The sequence below is a fragment of the Dermacentor silvarum genome, chromosome 8 (assembly GCF_013339745.2).
Source record: "Dermacentor silvarum isolate Dsil-2018 chromosome 8, BIME_Dsil_1.4, whole genome shotgun sequence".
Classification (NCBI taxonomy): Eukaryota; Metazoa; Arthropoda; class Arachnida; order Ixodida; family Ixodidae; genus Dermacentor; species Dermacentor silvarum.
In genome coordinates this window covers 24,270,423-24,297,291 of record NC_051161.1, presented here as the reverse complement: position 1 = coordinate 24,297,291, position 26,869 = coordinate 24,270,423, and positions in this window count along the sequence as shown.

Below are 26,869 nucleotides of genomic sequence, written 5' to 3'. Positions count from 1 at the left end.
GATCTGAAGCCATCGTCAACAGGCTGGAAAACTTGGCCACCTGTTAATAGGCAGTTGACGTGAAACTCCTTCACGCGAACTGGTGACAAGATACTCTGCACTGTACGACACGTCCTTGTCACATTACGTGGGTCTACATTGCCACATAATATATATATATACATATATATATATATATATATATATATATATATATATATATATAATAGAAGCAAATTTGGGAATTCAGCCACTACGATAAAGGCCTACAGTCATACACGAAGCAAAGACAGTAATAAGACCGTGAAAAGTTCCAACGCACGACCTCCTCTTGTGCATGGGCTACATGGTCACATATGGGCACAATGGCACTTGTTCTTGCCATTGGTCGCCGCAACGTTTTTACATTCGTACAATCGGTTGCATTTCTGCGTATGTCCTTTATTCCTTCTGTGTTGCCTCTCGTATACATGTGAGCAGTATTGGATGCTAGGCCCTCCAAGCAGTTGTTCCAGCCGCGATGCCACCCTGACTTTGACTTGCTTTGCAACGGTATAGCGAGGTGGAACCCGTGAGGGGATTGCTTTTTTTTTTTTCCTGCCTGTCAGGGTAGTCACGTCGTGAAGCAGCTGCGAGGAATGACGTAACGACGAGAAGCTGTGCTTGGGGATATCGCGTCCTCCCTCAGGCACGGCAGTTTTTGTATCGGGGTGCCATGAAAAATCTCTCAAAAGCTCGCTCGGGTTTCGTACACCACGACGGCAGCTGTACCAAGGCGTTTGAACGAGAAACGATGCGAAATGTAATTCAAGTTCGACAGTGGGTATTTTAAACTAAGGGGCTTTTCTGACCAAAGTTTTACAAAGGCCAACTTTAAGGTACACCGTCATTGTCGAGGATACCTCGCAACTTCCTGAAGTCACTAGCGCATGAACTTTGATTGTATCTTTCACGTTTTTTCTGATGGTAGTTCAACTTACGATGCTAAATAATCCTAAGCTATAATACTTTGTTGGTCTAAAATTGATTATTTGGGACCTTGCAATGTACAAAAAAAAAGGTTGTGCACAGGCTTTTACATTCCAAATTGTAAGCCAACTTGGAACTTCAATTTCTTCAAAAAAGAAAGCACCCTACCTTTATTGTATGCAGGAACTTACTTTTTTTTTCTAGAAACGGCTGGTTTAACTAACTCAGCAACTTATCGGAATCGTGGTGATTGAGTGACAATACGAGTTTGATAAATATTGTGGAAAAACTTTTTTTTTAGGTTCGGTGCAAAAATGTAATATCACAGAGACATGTCTGGTCCTCGACGCGTCATTTAGCTTCACCATATTTTCTATTTCAAAGAAAAAAAGGGGGAAAACAGAAAAGAACTTATTCGCAGCACAGAGTGAAGCTCTCTCTTCCTCGGTTTTACATCGCCGTCGCTGTTGCTCTCGTTCAAAATCCGTATGCATTCACGTGAGACACATTGCGCATATTTTGCATCTGGAACGTTCCTTTAATTAATTATGGCAGCTCGTTCATAGTCAGGGCAATCGCAACATTTCGAATGTTTGACAAAGCAAGAAATAAGAACAAAAGACGACGAAGGAAGCAGCACGCTTTAACACCGTTGCAGATCCGTATTTAAACAATTTTATACATTTTCTTGTGCTTAAGGTTTCGAAGTTCGTGATAAAGGAGTTTGTAAAAGGAAAGCTCACACATTTCAGAAGCATGCAGAGCTTGTCCAAGAGGTATATATGGTAAATAAAGGAACCCGTAAGGCCGAATGAACCAGATTGGATCGAGAGTCTTCTTCCCTAGTGTTTCCTGTACAGGTTATGTGAAGCTGTGCACAGCCATTCATCAGCCTTATCTGTTCTCGCGGACCGGCTGGCGCGCGCTTTTATGCAGAATATAATTTCCTAGCAACGCAAAGACTTAACAAAAAAGGCCAGCTCGGGATCTGCCGCTCGATTCAGTTTTGCAAGCGCTAATAATGTGAATATGTATTTGCTTTGAGAATGTTTATATGTATTGCGACTCCTCGCAAACGTACATGTCGGCGATATTAGTTTATTTCAACGAAGTGCAAAGAAGCTACGAAACATGCAATAAGCGTAGGGACATTGTGTCATCGGGTTCTGCGGCACCCGCTTGAGATAACCGACTATATGTAATACCTCCAAAGTTGGGGGTCTTTGAGAAAAATAAACTGAACTCAACTGTACTGAATATCATCATCATCATCACCATCAGCCAATATTTATGTCCGCTGCAGGACGAAGGCCTCTCCCTGTGATCTCCAATTACCCCTGTCTTGCGCAAGATGATTCCAACTTGCGTCTGCAAATTTCCTAAATTCATCACCCCACCTAGTTTTCTGCAGTCCTCGACTGCACTTCCCTTCTCTTGGTATCCATTCTGTAACTCTAATGGTCCACCGGCTATCAATCCTACGCATTACATGGCCTGCCCAGCTCCATTTTTTTCTCTTAATGTCCGTTAGAATATCGTCTATTCCCTTTTGTTCTCTGATCCACACCGCTCTCTTCCTGTCTCTTAACGTTAGTCCTAAGATTTTTCGTTCCATCACTCTTTGTGCGGTCCTTAACTTGTTCTCGAGCTTCTTTGTTAACCTCCAAGTTTCTACCCCATATGTTAGCACCGGTAGAATATTCTTTGTTCCAATTCTCTTTGTTCCAATTCGCCAATCAAGCAGGGACCAAAAAAGTCACAGGCCGGCCAGCGCGGTACACGCAGCACAGTCACAGCTGGTGCAGCGGCTCAAGAGTAGCTCCAATTTCGGCACCACGCACACCAGGGTCTTCGCGACAAAGTCTTGGATCAAAGACAAAGGCTTGGATCGTCATCGCCTCCGTTTATAAAAGCGCATTTTTCCGGTGCCCGATTGCAAGCGCTTGCGTGGCTCAGTGGTAGAGTATCTGGCTCCCACGCAGCGGGAGCGAGTTCGATCTTGACGGGAACCGGGTATTTTTTTTTCGCATTTCCAGCGATAGCGGTTACGATTGCCGGACGCCGTCGGCGGAGGTGGCCGCGGCGGACACCATCGCGAACCAAAACGGCTATTGGAATGAGCCCATAACAGCTTACGCTGTAATAAATCCTACGAACACCTTGGCCAGACTATGAATCAATTTGTAGAGTCATCTACGCATTACCTGCATCATTGTGCAATACCGATCTCGACCCGCTGTTGTAATAGTTCCATCTGACAAGAGACTATTCGCGGCCTCTGTCCACATAGTCACCCCCTCACAACCCTCTTTCTCTACCCTTCTCTTTCTCCACGGTGCATAGTAGCAGGGTAGTGGAGTTTCTTAAATTCCGGTCTCTCTCTCTCTCTCTCTCCACGGAGGCAAGGCAGTTTCTGTTAGCCATGGGTCCTGTGACCGCAACGACGTGCTCTCTCCTTTTCTCTTTATGTCCTCCTCCGCTTCCCCAAGGCGCTGAGCCGTGCTCCCTAAAGGACTGCAGAAAATAGCGACCTTTCCTATCTACAATCTCTCTCTCTGTCTTTGAAAAGGGGCAACTCAATTGTGCGATCGATTGAGGCTAACTCTCGTGGTCCCTGAGGGAGTTAAGTTCGACACAAGAGAGCATGATGGATGTCGCTATGTTTCCAATCGCACTCACCGGCGACTCTGGAGAATTCGATTTGCACGGCAGTCGGGTTGGCAGGAGAACGAAAGACTGAAAGCGGAAACTAAGAAAGAGAGAGATTGAAAGATTTTATTGAAAGAAGTCAGAGACGTCGGCCTGAGCTAGCGTGCTCTAGCTCTAGCTCTAGGGAAACTATGATGCACCAATAGGGAATCAAGAGAATACGGTTCTTAAGGTCTTCTAGTTTTGTATTGTTTTTTTTTTCAAAAGCCGCCGTCCCAGCGCTCTTTCACTATTTAATCTACGGAGTGCGGCAAAAGCATATACGTTGCTTCCATCGTTTCTCCTGCAGTTTGTTGACATCCGGACTCAAATCGAGAAGTCAATCATTTGCTGCTCCTTTTAGTTTGATTTCCCCAAGATGCTGCGGAAAAAAAAACCGTGTAGGGTTGGTTTCTTTCCATATTACACTGTTTCTGTGTTTATTTATGACGTTTTCAGGCACCATAAGTGCGAGCAGTGGCGCATAGGTCGTCTGGTGTGCCGCATGGACAGTTTCGGAAAAAATTGGCTGTGGCTTAACTCAGTTATGCCTGGGTGTGCGTAGCGAAAGGTACGGTTAATGTTATTGTTTAGCTTGGTTCTCTCGACGGTTACATCTTTATCGTTTAGCTTCGTACGTCTGAGTGCTTAGGTTCGGTTGTTACCTCTCGTTAAGTTATGGTTACATTAAAGACTAGACATTTTTAAAGTCTAACGCATTTATTTTGAAAGTCTACATCTTGTTGTTTCTCAATTGCCACAAAGACGGCCCAATGGTCGGTGAGGCGGGAGGATAAGGGGTTGTCGTCCAGTGACTTGAACACGTTTCGGGTGCTATCCTCATCTGAATCCACTCGCCTGGCCACTTCGTACTTACGACGCTTCTCGAGGCGTGCGACTAGTTCTTCCTCCGTCTCCTCGGCTCGCTGCCTCCTCTTGGTAACGTTCCGACGACGAAGCCTGGCTTCTTTCAGTCTCTCCGAATCCCTTTCCATATCTGCCGACGAATCCCACTGAGCCGCCCCTGCTATATATATGATGCAACGCCGGCTCCTCCACTGTTGCAACGCGGTGTCGCCGGCTCCTCCTCTGACGTCATGCCAGGTGCAAGCGGCGAACGCTTGCAACACAACTGCGGCGGCGGCGGCACGTCGCCGCGCCGTGGTAACTCCAGACGATGCCAGATGGCGCGGCGAGCGGCGGTTGCTAGGCAACGGCTCAGATCATGGTGATGCAATTCATTTCCAGGGCAGCTGGGCCATCGGACTATAGAGCCGGCGCACGGGAGAACGTGAACCACGGCGGCGCCTCGGATCTGTTTGTGCCCCGGTGCCACGGCAGAAGCCGCGGTGCCGGGCGCCGACGCAAAGCCAAATTTCCGGGGACTCCGGAAATTTGGCCCACCTGGGGTTCTTTAACGTGCACCTCAATCTAAGTACATGGGTGTTTTCGCATTTCGCCCCCATCGAAATGCGGCCGCCGTAGCCGGGATTCGATCCCGCGATCTCGTGCTCAGCAGCCCAACACCATAGCCACTGAGCAACCACGGCGGGTCGGCGTAATGTAGCTATCGCTACAAAACGACAAAAAGAAATTGCAAGAAGGAATATGTCTTGGCAGCGTCTTGCAGTGAGAACGCGTGTTGTGTGCCAAAAAGAGGAAAGAATAAAGAAAGGAAGCAAGTCAGCGCATAGTTGCTTCGAGACGCTGTCTATACGAGGGCATCGTCGAAGCAGTCTTTATTGGTTTCTCTCAAAGCCAACGGTTACAGAAGCCTACGCGCGTAGCTCTCTCCTTCGGATCTTGCAGGCCAAGCGTACAGGGGCCCATGAGCGGACTCCGGATCCGACTCGTAGACACAGGACGGCTATTATGAGACACACCTCTGACAATATCGAGCCGGTGCGAAAAGACCTCGTTCCTCGTTTCTGAGCACTTCCACGGGTGATTAATCCTGCTCCTAACCCTCGCTACGTTCCACAGCGTGACTGGGCGTATAGCGGCTCCCGGGTGTATCCGGCAATATAAAACCCCCTGTCGGGCGAAACGCACTCAGCAGACAGGAAAAACCGCTCGGAGAAGGAACGAATAATCAAAATAATAACGACAAAGACAAGCACCCACTAGCAACAGAATGATCTTATGGCATCTTTGCAACAGCGCTTGCCCATTTTTTTCCACTCATATGTTGTGTTTTTAACGTTGTTTGCCTGCCCGGACTTCCTCGACGTCCTTCGCTTCGCGTCGGTAGAAAGGTGTTCGTCGAGTGTCCCAGGCGAACTATACGCTTCGCTGCACGCGCGTTGGCCGGCACTGAATCGAAACGCGAAATGACCTAACACAGGCTTCCAAGATGAGAGTTAGAACCCAAGAGCGAGGGGTGGGGATGAAGCGTCTGTTTGTTTGGATCACAAGCAGCAGCTGATACGGCGGGAGTCGGGTCGTAAGCGGTGAAAAACCATGACGAGTGGTGCTTATTCCTTTCAGAAGGTGCCTCTTCTATCTTTAAACAACCGCCAACGGCGGGTGGTAATGGTACAGTTGAGTTATGTTGCTGTCTAATGACAACTACGACTGCAGGAACCTATAGCTATGCTTAGCAGCAATATATACTCCTCTGTGGAGTGGAAATGCGATCTGAGGATGGTCTATAAAGCATCAGTATACCATGTAGCCTGGGGTGTGCTCACCGAACGTCTGTCTGCCTGCTTGTCCAAGTATCCGTCAGATCCAGTTGCCTATTTCATCGACATTTGTCTTGCAATGAACCTAAATAGATTGGTGATGATGCTTCTTGACATTTTCTTTTTTCCTTTTCCTTTTTTATCGTTGCTTCAGAAACGAACTTGGCATTTCAGGATAGCTGGGTGGGACGTAACCCACCTTCTTATGTCTCGGCACCTGAATAAATAAATAAATAAAAAATACCACGCGCTGCCGGCTTATCGCACGATATCCACGCCACTGTGTGCGCCCCTTTTGAAAGGGGCGCAGACCCCTGTCAAGCCGAATTGATTTTGGCTTTTTGTCTGTGCCGCCTACATCATGTATTGGATGTGAAATAAATTTGATTTGATTTGATTTGATTTGATATGGTTGCGTTGGCCAACGCTGCCAGGTAAGCTGATGCCACGTTGTTTTCTAGCGTTAAAACAAGCAGCCGTGAAGGTTTAACTTTGCTGTTTACAAATCTCTTCATTTCACAAAGCGTTAAAAATAAATTGTCGAAATTAGCAAGAACCGGCGAAATAACTTATATGTGTGTATGAAAAAGTGGAAATTCCTTAACAAGTGCTGGAAAGCATTATGTTTGGGCACGGTTTCAAACAGTACACTCATATACGGCCCACTTTTGCAACTATGTGATTTAATTACAGGCCAATAATCTTGTTGCAACTGCTGGAAACAAACAGCTTCAGTGAAAGCTGAGTTTTGATTTTGGAAGGACTCACAAGCCTCCTGTAATTAGGTTCGCCGTGTATCTCGGCACTCGCAGTTTATATCCATTCGGCGCAGATCTTTAGAAGCGGTCGCTTTTCTATTTCTTTCTTTTATCTGAACCTAACGTGCTTCTCCATCGCACGAATACGCTAATATGCGGCAACCGACATGGCGACAAGTGAACTGTAATTTTTTCTATGAGTGAAATTATCTCGCGCGCAACTTGAAGTTTTGACAGTGCATGCAAAACTATACCGTGTGTCCTAACTAATGTTTGTTTAAAGGGGAAAAATGATGAAAAAGACAAAGTGCAAGATACGATTATAAGACCTACGGTGATGAGTCATTAGTGGTCTGACTAGTGAACACCTTAGGTCTTACAATTGTATCTTTAAAATCGTATTTTAGTAAAACATATTGTGCATTACGGCAAATCACGCATTTAAAGAAAGTATGCAAATACAAGAAATTACCCTTTCAAATGGGTGTTTTAGTTTGCCTAAACACCCTTTTCTCTGCATGTAAGGGGTGAGTTATAGACCCGAGAAACCATCTTTAGGAGTGCGATTTTCCTTCGGGGGCGCTACGAAACGACACTGATCGCCTATTCATAAATGTGTACAATGTTACCTCACCCTGTACCTAAGAACTTGGCGCGTCCAAATTTTACTAAATTGCGTGATGTTTTTATTTTGTTTTACGTACAACATATTGTGAGTTTACATTGCCGCAGTTAAACGCAGCAGGCGATGACGCAGGGAAAGATGAGGAGTAAACTCAAGAGCCCCGTTGAAGCCGTTGAGAACAAGCAAGGCGGAGGCTGTAATAGGGGCAGTTGAAATCACTTGACGTCTAATCGCTGTCTGACAGTGCCTTGAGAGATAGACACAGGTTATTCCTCTCTTCACTTTTGTAGAGAACGACTGCTTTCATTGTGCAGTTATGCATTGCGATTTCTACAAATACAGTCTAAATTGATTTACACCCTTAAAAGTCCTTAAAGGGAAAATCAGACTATAACACACAGCCTTACACCCGTGATGCTGTAAGGGTGGGAGTTCTAAACAGAAAACACCATTAATGGTGTAAATAGTTTTACTGTGGACCGCAAATGATTTAAGTGGATATGTAATAATTTACAAAGTGTAACGCGGTCTTCGTTCTGTGTGGGACGACGTAAAGAAAAAATATATATATCTTGTTTGCAGTAGCTACCAGCCGTTCACGTGCATAATTTATTGAAATACAAATTGCTGAAGTAAATACCAATACGTGGTGTGGCCGCTGTAAAAAAGCTGGCGAGCGTTTAACAAACGGTACTATTTAATATGCCACAAAAAGGAACGAAAACAAAACATATAAGTGGCTTTTAGTACATTTTTTTTTTAGAATTTCTTGTGCGCTTGCGAAACATTATACAAAAAGCGGGCGCAACAGAATGGCTCGTTAACGAAATCATTTTCTTTCCCGTAATAATATTAGCGACTCTAATTCGCGATTTAGGCTAACGTACAGGCAGTTTTTGTACTATGTCTGCTACGGCGCCGAAGCCTTTCGGTGAAGCTTATAGATTTATATATGGCGGTCCGAATTAATCCGGAGACTTCCACCAATGCTTCTGTGATGGTTGAACTTTGGCTTTGGCGGGCGGGATCCCGTCCGACATCCCGTCCTTTTTTTTAACACACCATGGCCCGTTAAGGGATCTTTTATATACACACACCTTTTTCGCCTTTACCTTGACTCCTCGTCCTTCATTTTCTTCCTCCGCTGAACTTGAGCTGTGAATAGCAGCGGGCTCTCGCAGACATAACGAATGCCCGCCATAGTTGCAGAGCGGGCCCACAAACCACGCGTGCCGGCCACTTACGAAACGAAGATGGAGGGCTTTGAGAATTCCCGGATTGTCGGAAGCAATTTGGCTCCATCCTGCGTCGCAATCGGCAGGCCATTAGACGAGGCCGCGACGCCCATTAGGCACGGGCATTTTTATTCGAGCCGATCCCAGTTTAAGCCAGAGGATCCTTTTGAAATTGCAACGACGGTTATTGCACCATTAAAACGAGAAGCGGAAGGCCGCATCAACCGCTGCCTTTCATTCGTACGTTCAGCATATATGCGCGCAAAATTGTGCGTGGGTTATCTCTGATCGGCTCCTTATAACGCGGCTTAGCGTGCAATATAGCCGTAATAAACTACACAACGCTGCTTATAGCCCCGTCTATAGAGCACTATACGGCAGGCATGGCAGGCTCACATGACGTGTTAGTGAGAAACTGGGAATATTACATTCTTCGTTTGCTACACAGAACATCGCAGTTACTAAAATGAGAACTGTCAGTCTGTGTTCTTATTGTTCTGTGCCAAGAGGTAGAAAGAGAGAGAGAGAGATGGGATAGGCGGTGAGGTTAACTGGAAGAGGTGCTTCTGGTTTGCTACCCTACACTGGGGGGAAAAAGCAATCGGGGAAACGAAACACAGAAAGAATATTCGGGGAAAGGAAACAAGCTTCCTAAAATAAAACAGAGGGAGGTGGGGAACACCTCAAGGAAACTGGCAATTCAGTTCTGCGGAATTCCGAAAAGGAGGAGGATGTATCAGGAAGCTACAAAGGAAACCCATGTGGGTTGCCTTTGTCGCTGCGTCCTACACACGGATGGATGTCAATTTTGCCTTTCACGAGCCTCAAGGAAACTATTCAACATGTTCTGTGCCAAAAAATCTGACGTGCGCTGAGATTGAATTGCGAGAGTGAACTCGTTGCCATGCTGCCGCACATACAAGCCACTAAACCTGTAGCGGTGTTTCTTTTTTTTCCCTTTTCTAGCAGCACCGTCTTTCTAGTGAAGTGTCCAGGAGATCCGTCCTCGTTATTTGAATTCTTGAGGTCTTATTTTCAGTAAGAGATGGCAATTATTGGATGACGATTGAAATAAAACTACGAATATTGTCTGGAAACGGCCGCCATATATCTTCGATTCGCGCCGAACGGTAGAAAAAAAAATCCATTACACTGCCTCCGCGCCCAACGCACTTTGTCGTGGTCCTAGCTCCGTGTCATTTAGCCTTTGCTTTTCATGTGGACTTTCGCGATAACACGGTGGAGAGATCACTTCGGCATCGAAAGGAAAAATTGAAGTCGCCGCAAGTAGCTTGGGCAATATACGTCTTACTTTCTTGGAAAACTGTTTTGCTCGAGACGAAGAGCCTCTCTGCTCGGAGAGTGTATAGGACGCCTAAAGGCTACGAAGCTTTCAGATTATATACAGGTCGCTTCAACAGAAAAAAACGGAAAGTGCCAGGAAGTGAGGACTTTTTCTCAGAAACTTCTTGCTGCAAACCGAGCATTCCCGTTTGGGGGAGTAAGTCATTGCGATAAATCCGCTGTGCAATCTGCGCTTTGGAGCAGATTGCAGGTATCCGCAGCAGACACTGGTGTTAGAAGCATGTTTTAAAAAAGTAAAGTTAGCAACGCAAAAGAACGAGCTACGACTCGGTTTTCTTCTTCTTCTTCTTTTTCTTTTTTCACCGTTAGTGAGCTTTCTTACTTTAGATTTTTGTTAGCAGCGCCTTCTCGCTGGTTTTTACAAATGCGTTGATTCCCTTTCCGTGGGTGTAAGTCCTAACATCGTTGGGACTAATTATTTATTTAATTTTCTGCAGGAAGACACTCAGAGAAAGGCGCCGGATGTATACTCAAGCTCAGGAAGTGTCTTGGAAAAAGTGGTGTGATATTATGTACTGCTGGGGCGATGCACAAGCTCACTGAAAACGCACAAACCCCTGCCTTAGTAATTTGGTTGAAGGATTCAATCTCCCGATTTAATGCGGCTTTCACGTAGAAAAGTACGGGATGCCTCCCGTAGATGTCTTCTCCGAATGAGTAAAATGAATTTCTGTCCAATTCACCTTTGCCTTTCTTGTGCAGGTTTGTCGGACATTCTGCACATTCGTGTGATCGCTTTGGAGTGCTCTAGAACGCTCTTCCGGTGTAGTTTTCATTGGGTTGGTCGCGATCAAGTGCTCGGGACACATTCGTCTCGTTCATTCAGAGTGCCACTCCTTAGCTTTGTGTTTTCGGAGGCGAAAGAAAGAGAGAGAGAGAGAGAAATAGAAAAAAAAACGTAAAGGCAGGGAGTTTAACCAGACGTACGTCCGGATTGCTACCCTGCACTGGGGGAAAAGGGTATAGGGATGAAAAGAGAGATAGAGAGGAGACGGAGAGAGCAGAGTTGCGCGTGCATTTGAAGGCTCGCACCGAGTCTCCACACGGTCGCCAAGACCTGTCTACTTCAGGTACTGCCACATTCAAGCTAGGAGTGTGATCGAGGTCCGAAAAATATCCCCATCGCTAGCCTTCTCCAATTGCTCTCGGAGCAGCCGAGCGTTCTGCTCGAACAGGCTTTCTTTTGCTCCAATTGCGAGAGGGCTCCATATCGCTGCAAACCTTGTGGAACGCGCTTGGAACCAGTTTAATTTACTATTAAAAATTTATTCTTCTACACAGACGCTTGTTGTACTATGTCTCCTGAATATGATCCAGGTGAATGGAATCGTGATTGTTTCTTGGTTACTTGAATAAGCGGCAAATCAAATATTGTTATGAAGTTTTTTTTTAGGGTAAAATCTCAGCTTCCGTACTGTGACTACAATACGAAAGTAAGGTTCCTGCCAAAATTCAGTATTTTAAATTCGCGGTGCTACAGCAGTAGCAGGTTTGTTTATAGGAGGAGCTTTCACTGCGATTTCTGCGTTACAGAGCTTTAAAGCTTAAAACGTTCAGTCTTTCTCTATTCTCTTCAAGGTACAAGAATTGCCAAGTTCACACTGCGCGGCGTGGAATGCGCTCCTTTCAGGCATAAGGTGGCCGCATTAATTTTTACGAACACTGAGAATATCACGGCACACGCACACGTAACGCTATATACCAGTGCAAACTCCGGCGCAACGTACGTCGTGCAATTTTTGTGGTACATACACAAATTCACAAATTACTTGCTCTTCGAGCTCTAGTTGGGGTACTTATATACTATATATACTGGGTATTTGAGAGAAGAGATTCAAAACATTTTAGAGGTTGGCTGGGGTGCAGATATCGCAATTCAAGTTCATGAGCTGGTCTACTCGAAAAGGCGGACATTACTTGCACAAAAAAGTGAACTGCATAATCAACTAATTACCAAAAATTCACTAATTAAGTTTTTAAGTAATTACCTTATGGTTGATATTGAAATTTTCAAGTTATAGCCTTGGAGTTCGCAAGGCGGATCCACTGGGAACGAATTCTCAGGATGACACCAGTTTCGAGATATTAATTACCGAACTTTGCGGAGAAACGCACTGGCGTTCCAGTTACTTTCGAGCTTCAATGCATAAAATGGCGCCGGAGTATAGACACTATGCGGCGAGCTATTGCGAGAACTTAACTGCGGACCCGCCAAGTGTCTTTCATTTCGGCGTCTTTTGTGGCGTAGAAAATCTCATCTCATGAAAGAGTAGCCGCTTTGCTTGTGCTGGCTTGTAATTTACTGTTACAGCTTAACCTAATAATCGTTCTCCCGCTAACACGCCGAAAGACTTAACCCTAGTGCTACATTCTCGAAGGCACCGTCTATACACGAATCCCTTGATGGATAAATCGAAAGTGGGGGAAGCTATCTGCGGAGGAAAGGAGTCGCCTCGTAATACGCGAGCTGAGCGCGAGTACATTCTCGGGTCGTACACTAACTGTCTTTGAAGAGTATCCTATACCGAAATTGGATCACGGAGGAACTCAGCGAATTTCCGGAGTGGGCAGGTTACCGCGTGATGGATATCGAGTGGCTGGCAGCGCTGTAGACCTGCACGCGAGGGAAAAGAGAGTGAAAGCTAATGCATTTTCGGCGGTATTTTTGTTTTCTTGGTCGCTTTCGACCATGCGGAAGTAATGGTCTCGAGAGAAGTCGGACAGAGAACTTGTGCAATCTCAGGAAACAGGCGATGTTGTCCTAACCTCTCTCTCTGTCTGTTTGTATGTCAGTCTTTCTTTCTGTCTCTTTCTCTCTCTCTCTCTCTCTGTGCCTGCGTGCATGCGTGTGGTAGTTCAACTATAATGGTGTACATTGTCACATATACACTGTTATAGGAAGCAGACATACCTGCTGCAGCGTTCTCAGTTAGTGCTGCAAGAGTTTTTAATAGCTTCCATTTGTGCCTTGTCTTTCCATGAAATTCATTGCGACTGGATATGTAAAGTTTAATTCACTGCGATTCCTTCAGCGGATGGTCGCCTTACTGCTTGAGATACCATGTTTGTACAAGAGTGTGTATTCGGCTTATATACGGCTTTTGGCTGTCGGACGAAGGATGAGGAAAATGATGGAGCACATGACCGAACACTTGTAACCAGTCCGGCTAGGAACTTCTGTTTCTCGGAGCCGGATGTATGTAGCGGGCAGCTGTCATGCTTTCTTCTTTTTGTTTTTTAACTCCCCGTATTTTCCGGTGTATAAGTCGCGGTTTGTTTTTCTGAAGTTTTCATCGGTGCGTTTTATAAAACGGTGCGACTTATATACGTTCTTTTTCGTTTTTTTCGGGAAAATAGCCGTCAAAATCGGATTGGATGCTATGGCGACGCAATGCGCGCTAGGTTGACCTCATCTGGTATATAGTTGCTACGGGTTTGCGCGCGGTGGAGGTACCGGGTTCTTCTCGTGATCGACTTGCCGAGCGCCGTGCGACAAGGACGGAGCAGCAACGCAAGCGTCGGCAGGCCGACCGCGAGTCGACCGACCCCGAAGTCGTCGCATTCAAGATACGGCGCGCGCCGCTGCGCAAACTACGCAGTTGCAACCATGGGTACAAGCCGCCACCCCTCCGTCCCGCGGTGCCTTCCCGCTTTCCTCTCTTGTGCGCGATTCGGCTCACCGTCGCACGCTTTCACTCGCACATACAGAACATGGCGCGCGGGGACGATGTTATGCACTTGGACTTAATAGGCAATATCGCGACGACCACGACGGCAGAAATGCGCCTGGACTGTCCGTATCATTGGCATTGCAATTACAGGAATGGCACCCATACGCTTGCGTGTGACTGACGTTCACGAAGTGAAACGTCGCGGTATTTTTTTTAATCGCTTACCGAATAGGTGCGTCTTATACACCGATGCGACTTATATACGTTGTTGTATTTTTTTTTTTTTTCGGAAAAACTTTGAGGGGGTGCGACTTATAGACTGGAAAATACGGTATATCTGCATTGTGGCACCGCCTTCTTAAAGAAAATCTCATTTCATATTGTAACACTTATAGTGTGCTCACGGCCGAAGCATTACAGAGGGGAGTTGTGATGAAAAAAAGTGATGCCTTTCAGGATAGCAGCTCGCGCACTTTGTGACAGCTTTTCCAGTTTTGCATAGTAAGGCTGCTGCATATGCAGAGGCAGTGTACTATCGCGCTCAGTATGAGCTACAACGCGCAAGGGCGCGGCACGTTGTTGCTCGTACCGAGAGCGATCGTGCCCGCGCTGAAGTTGCTTTTTATCTGTTTATACACACACTGTATTCATCGTATACAACCGTACACATCGTGTAATTTATATGGTTCATGCAGAAGTGCCTACAGTGACAATACTGGTCTGGATTAGCAAAGCTTACCAAAGCTTACATCTTTGAAAATCGCGCAAGCATCTCGCATTCCGAAGGTTCGCTTGCGCTCTCGTGATTCGGCGGAGCAGCGATTTCGTCAGAGGCCGTTAGCGCGACGAAGCAGGAGCGCCAATTGAACACCGCCTACTCAGTGACGTAGAAGGAAAAGTGAACGTTCGGAAAGCGAGAAGCTTGTCCGATCTCGCCTCGCCGATTGCCGATCTATGGCAGGCACCCCTCACAAGTGAGATCCTTGTTGCATTTCCTTTACTGAGCCGCTAAATAATTAAAACTTATAAATTATTGAGGATGACGAGGATGATGACGAATGGCTGCGATGTCTCACAAGTCACCCTTCAACGTATCTATAAAAATCAGCCTTATAACACCGTTGCAACAGGTTTGCCCGCTCCTTGCTAGGAACAAAGGGGCGCCTTAATTCTATAGATAACTGGCGATTCGCTTGACGCGTGAGTCGCGACGTCGCTTCCTTTGAAGGTGCCGTCGAGGCAGGCTTGTCGTGGGTGTCGTTCATCTACTCATTACGCGCTCGGAGGGCCCGGCAGCTCCCGTGAGAGACGGGGAAGAAGTGGCGCCGCGCGTCATTCCATCTTTGTCCCTGTCTCCCTAATATAGACGCACTGAATCCATCATCCAGGGCGAGACGTCACCTCGCCCAACTTAGTCGATTAAACGTGAAGTGCGTGTCATGGTTTTTACGGGCCCGCAGCGTCGCTTCGTGCTCTGATGCTCCTTCCACGTTGCAGAAGCTTTTGTAGTATTTGTGAGAGCAGATATTTAGGCGAGTTGGTACATATACTGATGGAAATAAACAGCGCAACTTTTACGCAGATTGTAGGCCAAGAAGACACACGCAAGCGCTGAGTGTGTCTGCTTTGCCTACTGTCTGCGTAAAAGTTGAGCTGTTTATTTCCTTTCAAACTTGTTCACGGTTTCCTCATGTGCCCCGAACTCCGCAGTAGTATCATGTTTCGTATTCCGCTAAGATCACCAGAGTACACAGACCTTTCCATGTTGCTGCCTGTCACCATCAACACCCAACCGTCCACAGAATACCTAGTCTTTACAACGCCCACTTCCATGACCTTGATATTTTTCACAACTCGCTATCATTATTCTCTTCTGAGCTTTGCGTTGTTGTCTCTTAGTTTTACAAATTATTCAACTTCCCTTCTGCTCCTTTTTCTTATGTATGCATTTTGCGCCTGGGCTACACGTACGTACACTATTCTTTTCAAGATTGTTTTTTATTGATTTTTTTTACTGATATTCCCCTGCTGTGTTCTTTTTCTATGTATACGTGCTCCAGCACTTACACCTCATGGTTGTTCCTGGGCACGATAAATAAAAGATTTATTTATTGAAATTATTATTATTATTATTATTATTATTATTATTATTATTATTATTATTATTATTATTATTATTATTATTATTATTATTATTATTATTATTATTATTATTATTATTATTATTATTATTATTATGCAGACCCAGACTCCTCTAATGCGACAGTATATTTATAAACAGCTCAGGCCTCAGTGTTCAGTCCCTGCCCTTCATACTGAAGCTTTTCGGCTGCACCTAACTGTTTCAAGTTCTTGTCGGCGTGCAAAAGTGACAGGAACTATGCAAAAGCCTATGCAACAGGCCTTCGACAATTTGCGATATGCAATATGTCAATATGCAAAGGCCTATGTACGGCCACCTGCAGCCATTTATCCATCTTTTCTGCGCAATGATTCGATTGCTTAGTTGATTTACCAAACTTCGCTGTAGTCCATTGTTGCGGTTTGCTCCCCAGTACATCAAACCTGCAATCTAAGCTAGTTATGAGGTTTAACGCGCCAAAGCCACGATGTAATCATCAGGCATGCCATAGCGGTTGACTCAGGAAAAATTTTGAACACCTATGATTATTTAACGTGTACCTAAATCTAAGTACACGAGCGATTTTACATTCCGCCCCCCACGTAAATGCCGCAACACCAGCCGGGATTGAACCCGCGACCATCGAACTCAGCAGCGCAACGCCATAGCGACTAAGCTTAGGCGACGGGAGACCTGAGATGTAATCAATAACGTCGCACTATATTTCAGAGCAAAATTGCGTTTCTGTCCTTTTTTATTCTGTGACATGTGATGCCTGCGCCCCTTAACGCCGCCAAGATCTCAACATCGCGTGTTTAATAAAAAAAAATACTTTAATCATATGGAGAGAAACCAAACGTCGGATGTCTTACGTACGTCAGTGCCCCGGATGTAAGTTAACTTTAGGCGCTCCCTTCGAAACCTCTCGAGCTGCACATCCTGACGCGTCATGCAAAATATTGCGAGGCTCAACAGCCCGCCAATAAAGATTGTCGAGTACGTGCCATTGTATACGCTGGAAACTGTGATCGGAGTCGTCGCACCCTCCTGCTGGCTTCGAGAACAAAAAGAAAAAAAAAAGAAACTTCGCAATTTTTTTTTTTCAGAACTGTTCGTCACTGTCCGGTTGAGCTCGCTTTTATAATCAGTCAGTTTAACAAGAGCAGTGAAGAAGCGCTGAAGCGTATATGAACTATTTTTCAATGTGGCTCCGTGTTATTAGAAGACTACATAAACTCAGTGATAGAAGATGTAAGACCAACGGACACAATGCAAGTTTATACATTTGTAGAAGCGAACCCCTTCTACTGTCCACTCACACATCCATGACACGCACACATCCACTAGTCTCATTCGATATTATTAGCTCCACCGCGTGCATCGGCTGTCGTGCTATCCGTATCATAGTATACTATAGTAGCGAAAGCATGTAGCATATGGTGGAGCACATTAACCAGTCGATAACCTAACCAGAGGGCTAAGCCCCGGACCGCGGCTTCTCTTCGCACGGGCGACGTCACAAGTGACACATTGTGCCTCTAACAGGGTCGCTGTCATCTGCTGCCGCTTCCGCGACCACGAAATAAATGAGCCTGTCCGCAATGTGAGGCTTCCACTCAGTGCCTATCATGATCTCAATGCTTCTTCTGGTTTTTTCGTGCTCGTAGGCTCTAGCGCCATCTGTTGGCTGCAGCTGCTGATGTTTTCGCTGTTTCTTCCTAAACGATATGGGCGCGCCGTGTGTCCCTCTAAGCGTCTGGCGACCCAGATCGCAAGACAACGTGAAAGAAGGGAACGACGTGCAGACACGTCACACAAAGGGATCGAGCTAAAATGTAATCTGCTGCTGCAGGTCACTTTTGTAACCCTTGAAGTAACTCCTAAAGAGTTTAGTGTAGGCGTTTGTGTTGTCTGGTTCTCTTCTCTTGTCTACGTGTCTGCACGCCTTGCCTTCTTTCACGATAAATTCATACCAACTAGCTCAACTTTCTGTAGTTCAAAGCCGCAGGACATATCTGGCTATGTTAGTAGAGGTCTGCTGTGAATGCAAAGTGAGCAAGACCAAATGCTTCTTGAATTTTACGATTTTACTTAAGCCTTTCATATCGAGTGATTTGAAGGCTTGGTAATAGCTTCTTTTATTCAACAGAAATGAGGAGTTGAACTTCAAAGGAGGACTGTAGATGGAATAACCCGTGGATGAATGTTCTTTTTATATTTGATCTAGCCGTAAATAGACGTGCTTTCTTTCTGCTTAGGGACTATAGGGTCATAGATATTGTAATGAAGAATATTTACAAGGTATATCTATAAAAACAACTGCAGCGCTGGGCGGTTGAGCCAACAGCTCAAGACCAAGGAGCAGTCCGTCTTCTTCGTCGGGGCGCTTGTGCGCATCGTCTAAAGGAAAGGCGCAATATGCATGTAGCAATATTGTCACCTACTGCAACAGGCCGGTTACTGAGAAACAAGAAGACAAACGGTCTGCGGATGACTTGCCCACGCTTAGGCTTTGTACTAGGTGGAGAACTATGACTCAAATGCTACGTGATCCAGAGGTTGGCTGTCGTTCTACCACGTGCTGATATATCTTGTTAGGTATTGCTGCGCTTAAAATATTTCACCAACCCTGTGGTACCTAGACGTGCTGTAGAGACCTTAATGCAATTTTAACAGCATTCGTCCTGACGATGCGTTGTGTTTAAACCTACACTAAACTCTTCAAGCGTTACTTCAAGGGTTACAAAAGTGACCTGTAGGAGCAGATTACCTTTCAACTCCCTTTGTGTGACGCGTTTCACTCTCGACGGACTATCACCGCAAAGGTTCTCTGCTCATTGTCTAGGTGCCTTTCATATAATGTTTGTTGACTAATCATAGTTTCGTCGAACATCTGCTGAATACTTGCTGCCAATGATATCAATGAGCGTCACATTCCTTAACACGGTTTTAGAACTATCTTAACCTTGTAGCAAAAGAAATTCATCACGTGTCTCCCAGCAAGCCTTATAGCCGCTGCGGCATACCGTCCTGTCGGTCGGTCATGTTCCCTTTAACGACGTCCCGGTAAACAAATGAGTTCCGGAGTTCGCTGTACTGCAGCGATCACTCGTCGTTAAAGAAGTCGCGACTCGAAGCGCACGACTCGCTTCATTTGCATAGAAGGGCAACATTAGGTGATTTTTTATACCCTTCAACTCGCTTCGCAGAATCGCCGCTAATGGGTTCCGTAAAATGCGAGTCAGTGAAAGGAAGCCTCTTTGTGTACAAACCACGGCTGCGGTATACCGCAGTGTTTCTGACGCTATACTTAGTCGCTAAATAGCACCAACAGGAGGCGCTGTCGCGAAGTGCGACACTGCGTAGAAACACTGTTTGTCGTTGGCTTAATGGTTTAGAAACGAGATAACGCTTCGGAAGAGATATAGCGGTAGTAAGAAAGCCTTAGAGAAGCCGGCTGTTCTTTAGCAGGCTTTACAAAGAGAATTGAAAACGGCTATTCAAAGCTTTCTCTTCTTTCCTCATACTTTCCCTTAAGGGCGTAAACAAAACTGGGTGTCCTGCTTTGGTGTCGCATGTGTGGCTTGCCAGTAAGAGCACGAAAAGAAAGTCGCACGAGAAGAGACAAGGAAACGGGTAACACTTAGCGTAACGCTGAACTCGTATGTCACGCGGAATCCATTAGCGCACCGAACACAACTGTGAGGCTCCTCCTGGGGTCTCGTGGGAGCAATCAAATTCGGCGTCCACTTCCACCAGCTTTCGGAACCCACTCTCCTTCTATCTGGATCGAGTTTGTTTTTGGGCAGTTTGTTGCCAGCCCGCTAATGATGAGAGTTACTTTAGCGACAGAGCATGTGAACTGAAGAAATAAGCAGTAAAGTAGCGTAGCTCTGTTTTCTTCCTTCGCTCTCTTTTGTTCGTCGCGTACATTACAGAGTTTTATAATAGGGGACGCAAGTACGCAAGCCGCTTGCGTCCCCTAATATAAAACTCTCCATTGTGTGATTTATTAAATGGGCATTGAAGACAAAGATTAGGCTGAGCTGGAGTGGTATGTTACGCCTCGGGTATTGCGAATACGTCACTCTTACAGGGATGGCACTGCTCCATTTTCTCGCTACGTCATAGATTTAAGGGGCATCCGGTGGCATCTACGTAAATATTGAGAACCAATTTCGCTGCTTCTTAAAATAACGAAAACTTAACATTTCAGTGTTTGTGGCCTTGCTCGGCGCACGCATAAACGAATAAACGAAGAAAATAATCATTGGTACACAACTAGGGCCGAATTAACAAAGCTTTTTGTTCTTGCGTCTTACTGGTCAGCTGACTTCAGTAATAATATGTTCGCTAGCTGTCACTCTTGGCTGGTATTTCTTCTTACGACCTTGACTAACGTAAGACCTGTTTGTAAATACGGGCCTAACGTCGTAATATTAATGACGTCGCAGGATGAATCTGTCTATACGAACGCGTTTGCAGTAACAAAAGCAACCAGAACGGGGAAAGTGAGAGATACATACGGAAATCGCCAGCTGTGTCTGTCGTATACGCACCTTTTCTTTTTCAACTTTTTTTTCTGCTATGAGAAAGCCAAGAAACTGTTAATTCCGAGAACGGTGTTGCAGATTTCCCTTAAAACGGCTTCATGCGTGAGCACAAATACACGTCCATTCGAACCATCCTTAAAAGTGTGTCGCATTATTGCGTCCCGATGTTAAAGAAAGAAAACCGTCTTCTATGCATGTAAGACATTAAGGAAGGTCAACGGCTTCAACACTTTATATACGTGTGAAAGTCTCTCGAGTCTAAATGCGGGCTTAGAAGGCGTTCGTATTTACGTGATTATTAGGGAGCCTACATGCAACGCGTTGCATGTAGGCTCTCTAATTATTATACTGTCACCTCCTCTATTTTTTCAATGCCAGCCAGATGCGGCCGATCCAACGGTTCACCACTCTCTCTGATTACCCTTTCCTACTCTCTCACGTCAGCTAGCGCTCGCGCCTGCTTTACGGTCGTGGGAGAGAGTACCCTCTGGGTGGCGCCTCACGACGGAAGTCGGAGGAATTAATCCTTACAGACGCATGAAGCGTCTACCGCATCTCCTCCGGAATGGCAGCGGTGAGCGCTCAGTGGCTCAGACGCAGGCGTGACGCAAGCCGTCGTACCCTCTAGGCAGCGTCACATCGCGGCAACTGGCATTGCACATCGATTGCACTGGCACTGAAAAAAATAGAGGAGGCGCTGACTGTATATAATTATGCAAGCTTCTGCTTGAGCTTTTTCATTTGTTTGACCAGTCTTACTGTTTATCTACACCCTTGCAATTTCTTAATATCATGTCGCCAGCGTCGACCGTACGGTGTGTCAGCGGCCTTGTAGCGGCCTTGTAGCGAGGGACACTCCTGAAGTGGTTCGCGCCGCACAATGCACGTCCAGTCATGCATTCGAATTAAAGATCACCTTGCGGGTCTGCGCATACTGTAGCCGCTCCCGCCACCCTTCGCCGCTGCAAAGCTGCTGACACGCCATGCGGTCGACGCTCGCGCGTTATACATAAAAAAGAAAAATTGGGAGACACTTAAGCTTCGCCTTTGAGAGAACAACGCAATAGCATTAAAGACTGCTTCTCACGTTTCCCGGCAACTGCAGCTTATGCAACCGTAATATTTACCGGGAAACGCTTGCGGGGAAAGCTGTGCATGAAATCGAGCTTTCTGGTTCTTTTTCTTTTTTTTTCGTGCCCCCGCATGGCCGCCGCTGCCGCGGATGCGTGGAGGCGAGTGCCATCTGGTGGTGCTCCAAGGAACCTAGCGGCGCACGCGGCGCTGCGCCGCTCTGTGATTGGTAGAAACGCGCCGCGCTGCGATTGGTAGACAATTTTTGCTTACTGTCAACGACGGTCCAATCCGGCGACGCAGTGCTTTCTGCGTCACGGGGCCCTTAAAGCTATCGCTTTAAAATTGCGTGGGTGTACTCTACAATAAACCAACTGCGGAAATTGCGTAGCTTGTTCTTTCAGATTGGCATTGTCCTCTCACTGGAGTTGTAACGCTCCGCGGCAGTGTGTGCGACGACACCTGTAACATGCTGATCAAATGTAGCAATTCTTGAAATAAAAGCTCCTCGAAACTGTGGCGCGGCGCTGACTGAGGAGAGGAACAAACGAGGAACGAGACGCCCGCGCATCGAAAACTCCGATTTACTTATTCACTGCAGCCTCTTCACGTTCCATTTCGCATGCGCATATTTAGTATTGGCTGCACGTAGCTCGTCATGACTACTACAAAAAGCTCGCGACGCGGAGAGACAAATTCTCACGAGGCGCTTTAGAAATTCCATGCACGCCAGCCGTCGCCTCCGCTGCCCTTTGTTGTGCCGGTCGGAACTTCCGGCGCGGGCGTCCGCGGCTTCCCGTGTTGGACGCGACGTACCGTTTTCATTTGCGTGTGCTCCGTAAATTACGTGTCGCCACTGTGAAGTTTCAGATTGGAACATCTTGGCTAGTATTCACGGAACGCGCGGGCCGCGTGCGTGCGCCCTCGATACCGGGACAACACGACGACGACGTCGGCGTTGCCGTGAGTCCGTACAAATGCTATTGCAATATTTTTTTTCCTAAACGTTCACAACTTGTCAGGATCACGTGAGGCATAGCACTCCGGCTTCTTCTATTCTAACCGTTACTTGGCAAAGCAACGAAAAAGAAATTGTGTTTGACGTGCCAAAAACAGGATATGGTTATGAGGCACGCCGCATAGTGGGGGACTAATTCTGAACACCTGAGGGTTCTTTAACGCGCAGCCAATGCACGGTGCACGGACGTTTACGCATTAGCCCCAGCGAAATGCCGCCGCCGTGGCCGGGATTCGATCCCGCGTCCTCGGGCTTACCAGCGCAACGCCGAAGTCACTATACGCCAGCACGGCGGGTCCTGACAAAGCAGCGAAGATGTAGATGATAAACAACCCAACCTATGAGCGGGTAAATGGACAGCAGGCGCGCTACGGCGCATCTGGTAATCTTGTAAGAGCCGCACACAGAGACGCCCACATAGGAAAACTTATCTCTGCGCCCCAGCACGGATGGTCAGAGCGCAGACCACCGCAGAAACCGCAAGAAGCACAAGAACAAGGCCTCTGCCCATTGCATCGTTGTCTGGTTGCCGGCGGCAGGCAGACGTTAATATATCGCCAGAGATGTCCAGTATAGAGAGGCCGCTCCGAGTTGCCTAACGGTGGGTTATTTCGTTGTGCCATAGAGTATACGCTACTGATGATAGTGGAGAAGCGGTGATCTGTAGCCCCGGTGATTTGCAGAGGGTGACAATGTGCGTAAGGTGGTCACTTGTGTTGAGTTCACCGAGCGGGCGTAAAAGAAGCAACACACAGGGCAGAGACATGCATTCTATCCTCTTATACTTGTTTGTTTGTTTGTTTGTTTGTTTGTTTGCTTGCTTTTTTGCTTGCTTGTTTGTTTGTTTGTTTGTTTGTTTGTTTGTTTGTTTGTTTGTTGTTTGTTTGTTTGTTGTTTGTTTGTTTGTTTGTTTGTTTGTTTGTTTCTATGCGTGCTCAAATTCTCTGAATTACCTATGTTATTATTGTCCTTTCCTTATAGTGTCGTCAAAAATTATCGTCATTCTGCTAATAAGCAGCTTATTGAATGACTTTGCGGGCAAGTGTTTTGCGGCGTCCGCATTTCGATGGAGGCGAAATACAAAACGCCCATGTGCTTGCGTTGTAGCGCACGTTAAAGAACCCCAGGTGGTGAAAATTAATCCGGAGCCCTCCACTACGGCGTGCCCCATAATCAGAACTGGTTTTGGCACGTAAAACCCCAGAAAGAAGAAGAAGAAGGCAAGTTTTGTAAATGCAGAATCGAAGTCCCTTATTGGTCGAAGCACAAAAGGTTTGCTGGAAACTCCTTGCTGCGCGCAGATTTCCATGATTAAGCGCTCGAAATGCGCAGCGAGATGACATGTTAGGTCCTCCTCCGCAAGTTCCGAACTTGTACTACGCTCGTTGCGCGAGATATTATGCACAATACTCGAGGTATAGGCGACTGCTGTGTTGGTCGCTGTAGTGCGACGCTAAACGCGCACTTTAATGCTGTCTTCAACACAGTCTTTATAAAGAGTTCTGAATAGAGCGAATGGCAACAAGCACGCGTCATGTTTTTTTTATAATAAAAAAAGTTCCAAGCCAAATGCTGAAACCTCAACGCTTTGTCGTGTTATAAAACACACATGTTGGTAAACTGTGCTGCCATTTTGAAGTGCGTTCATCTACTGGCCTGCAAGACTTTGTTGCGAACATCTGTCATTATAATTTACTTACGAGCCTCACAAGAAAAAATAAATGAAGAAAGAAAACTGCGATGCTCGTCGTAATTAGCCTTTGTCAAAAAGTATTTGCCTGTTGACATCTGTCTTCGTGTTTGTTCTAAATAGTGACGTTTACTTATAAAAGTCGTAGTATGCTACTGTTGCGTGAGCCGGTCCTGTTTATTGCTATTATTATTTTAATTCGGCTTCTTAATGCCACCTGAACAATGTACCTATATCGCGTGCACCTGGTTCTGACAGGACCTGAAGAGGAGCCGCCACTGTCGTTGCGGTGTAGCGATGTTTACCATGCGTATTTTGAATAAATTACGCTGTGCCTGCAGACTGTCAGAGCGAGACAGGAGGTCTGAAAACTTTACTTCGATAAAAAAATAATGTTTTGGTGCTGAAAACCAGCAATAGTCGCTCCAGATTATACCAGACGCCCGAGCAATACGATCCTGTTCTGTCGCATTCGGCCTAGCGTTGTCCCAGTGTTTGCATGAATTAGGCTGAATTATGCAGCATATGTCATAGGAATATTCAAACTTCTTTTTTCCTTAATTTTTTTGCACTTCATTCTCTACACGTACGGCCTCTTGGCTAAGCACTAGAAAATTCGTAACTTCACCGCTGTATGTTTTAAGAATCTTACACACTGCACAAGTTCATGGGCACAATTTTTTCTCCCTTCGTTCTTTCTTTCCGGAGAAATTATGTTCTCTGTGCGATACGTTTTCCGGTACTTCTTACGTTTCTCGTAATCTTAAAATCAAGATAATTTAAGGCACAGGTTAAAAAAAAAGAAAAGTAGAAAAACAGTCTCACAGTACATTAGAACACAATGTGTACACGGGACAGAACCGTCGTGTCCGGGTGTCCAGGCGAAAGTAAAGCGCTCCTCTACTTTAATATGTAGCCTCGCATGTGGCGTGTACATGCTCAGAAGGACTATAGTTTCCGTAATAATCAGGAGACAAGCCCTGGCAGCCTTTATTGTTATTTCGAGGACAGCGAAATACGTATAGAGATACGCCGTATGCATGTTGGCACGCTAGATAGCAGTGGTGAAGTGTCATCCTAACGACGTGTAAAATATGGCTCGTGACTGTTGCAGCCGAGTTATCAGGCGACGGACGTACTAAAGAAAGCAAGGAAGGGCCACTTTTAGCACGCCAGACATGCACGTGTCTCTATGGTCGTCTTATCTCGCTGTTTGACATGTCTCCGCAGAAGCACTAGCTATAGGTGACAGCGCCAGCTCGCAACTAGACACTCGAAACCCAGGTGCGAGTTCGCACTTGTTCTCTCTACTTCACAGTCTGGTTTGGTTGCCTCTGCTCGCGCGATTGTAATATCTAAATATTCCACGTTGCACGAATTCCGGATCTTAAACGCCGGTAATAAACGCAGCAGAGAGAGAGAGACCTGGAAGAAGGCAGGATTTTCGATTGGCTACTTAGATACGAGGGGGAGGGGAAGTGGCATTATAGTTATGAAAGAAAGGGAAAGGAATGCGCTGTGAATGCGTGCATGCGTCATGAAGAGCGCCAATGAGAGCACGATTCCTTCTCAAAAAGCACCAAAGTGCCTTCACTTCCTCTTTACAACCACAATCTCTCTCTCCTCGCACACGTCAGCCATTGTAGTTAGTGCTGAATGATCTCTCGGGAAGGCAACTCCTAACCACAACCTACGCAGAAAAGGATGCCTCACATCGGTGCTGTATAGTTGGAGGTCGGAGTTGCAGCGAAGGAGTTAGTTCGCGTAGTCTAGTGTGTCTTGTAATTGCAGTAGTTCGTTCGGCTTATGACACTGTGCAATGCGAGATAGCAGAAAGGACAAAATATTGATATTGGTGATGGTAGTTATTAATATCCCGTACCAAAGGGGATGCTTATAAAATCCACCCATCCGTGCGACGTCTATGCGGCGCCCTCGATAAACCGCTCAACTATGCACAACTGAAAAACAGCGCCGCGCTGCCTGTAGGCGGGATGACTTGTTATTTATTTTTCGGTCTCTCGTGTAGAGTTAGGCGCGCATGCCGAATGCAGCGCTGGACACCGTCTAGACATCAGTGATTTCGCTAAATTTTTGGGGGGTCGCTTGGCTCCACGTCATCGTTCAGTGGTTTTGGTGGTTGTATTTCGTTCTCTGTCTCTCTCTCTCTTTCTATCTCTCTCGCTGTCTGTAGGCGTTTCTCTTCTTGACTTCCTGCAAGATCACATAGCAACTAGGCAAAGCGCTGAATCGTGATGCTGCCTTTCAAAAGTAAAGAAAATCCTCTAGCGCAGCGAATATCGGTTCTCCTCTGGTTTGCATCTACATTAGTTTCTGATCGATGCATTTCTGTTGGTTTCGTTCCCACATAACTCTGACGAGCGCGTGTTGCTCATAGAGATATAGCAGAGCTTTATTCTAGTTCTTTTCAATCACATAAT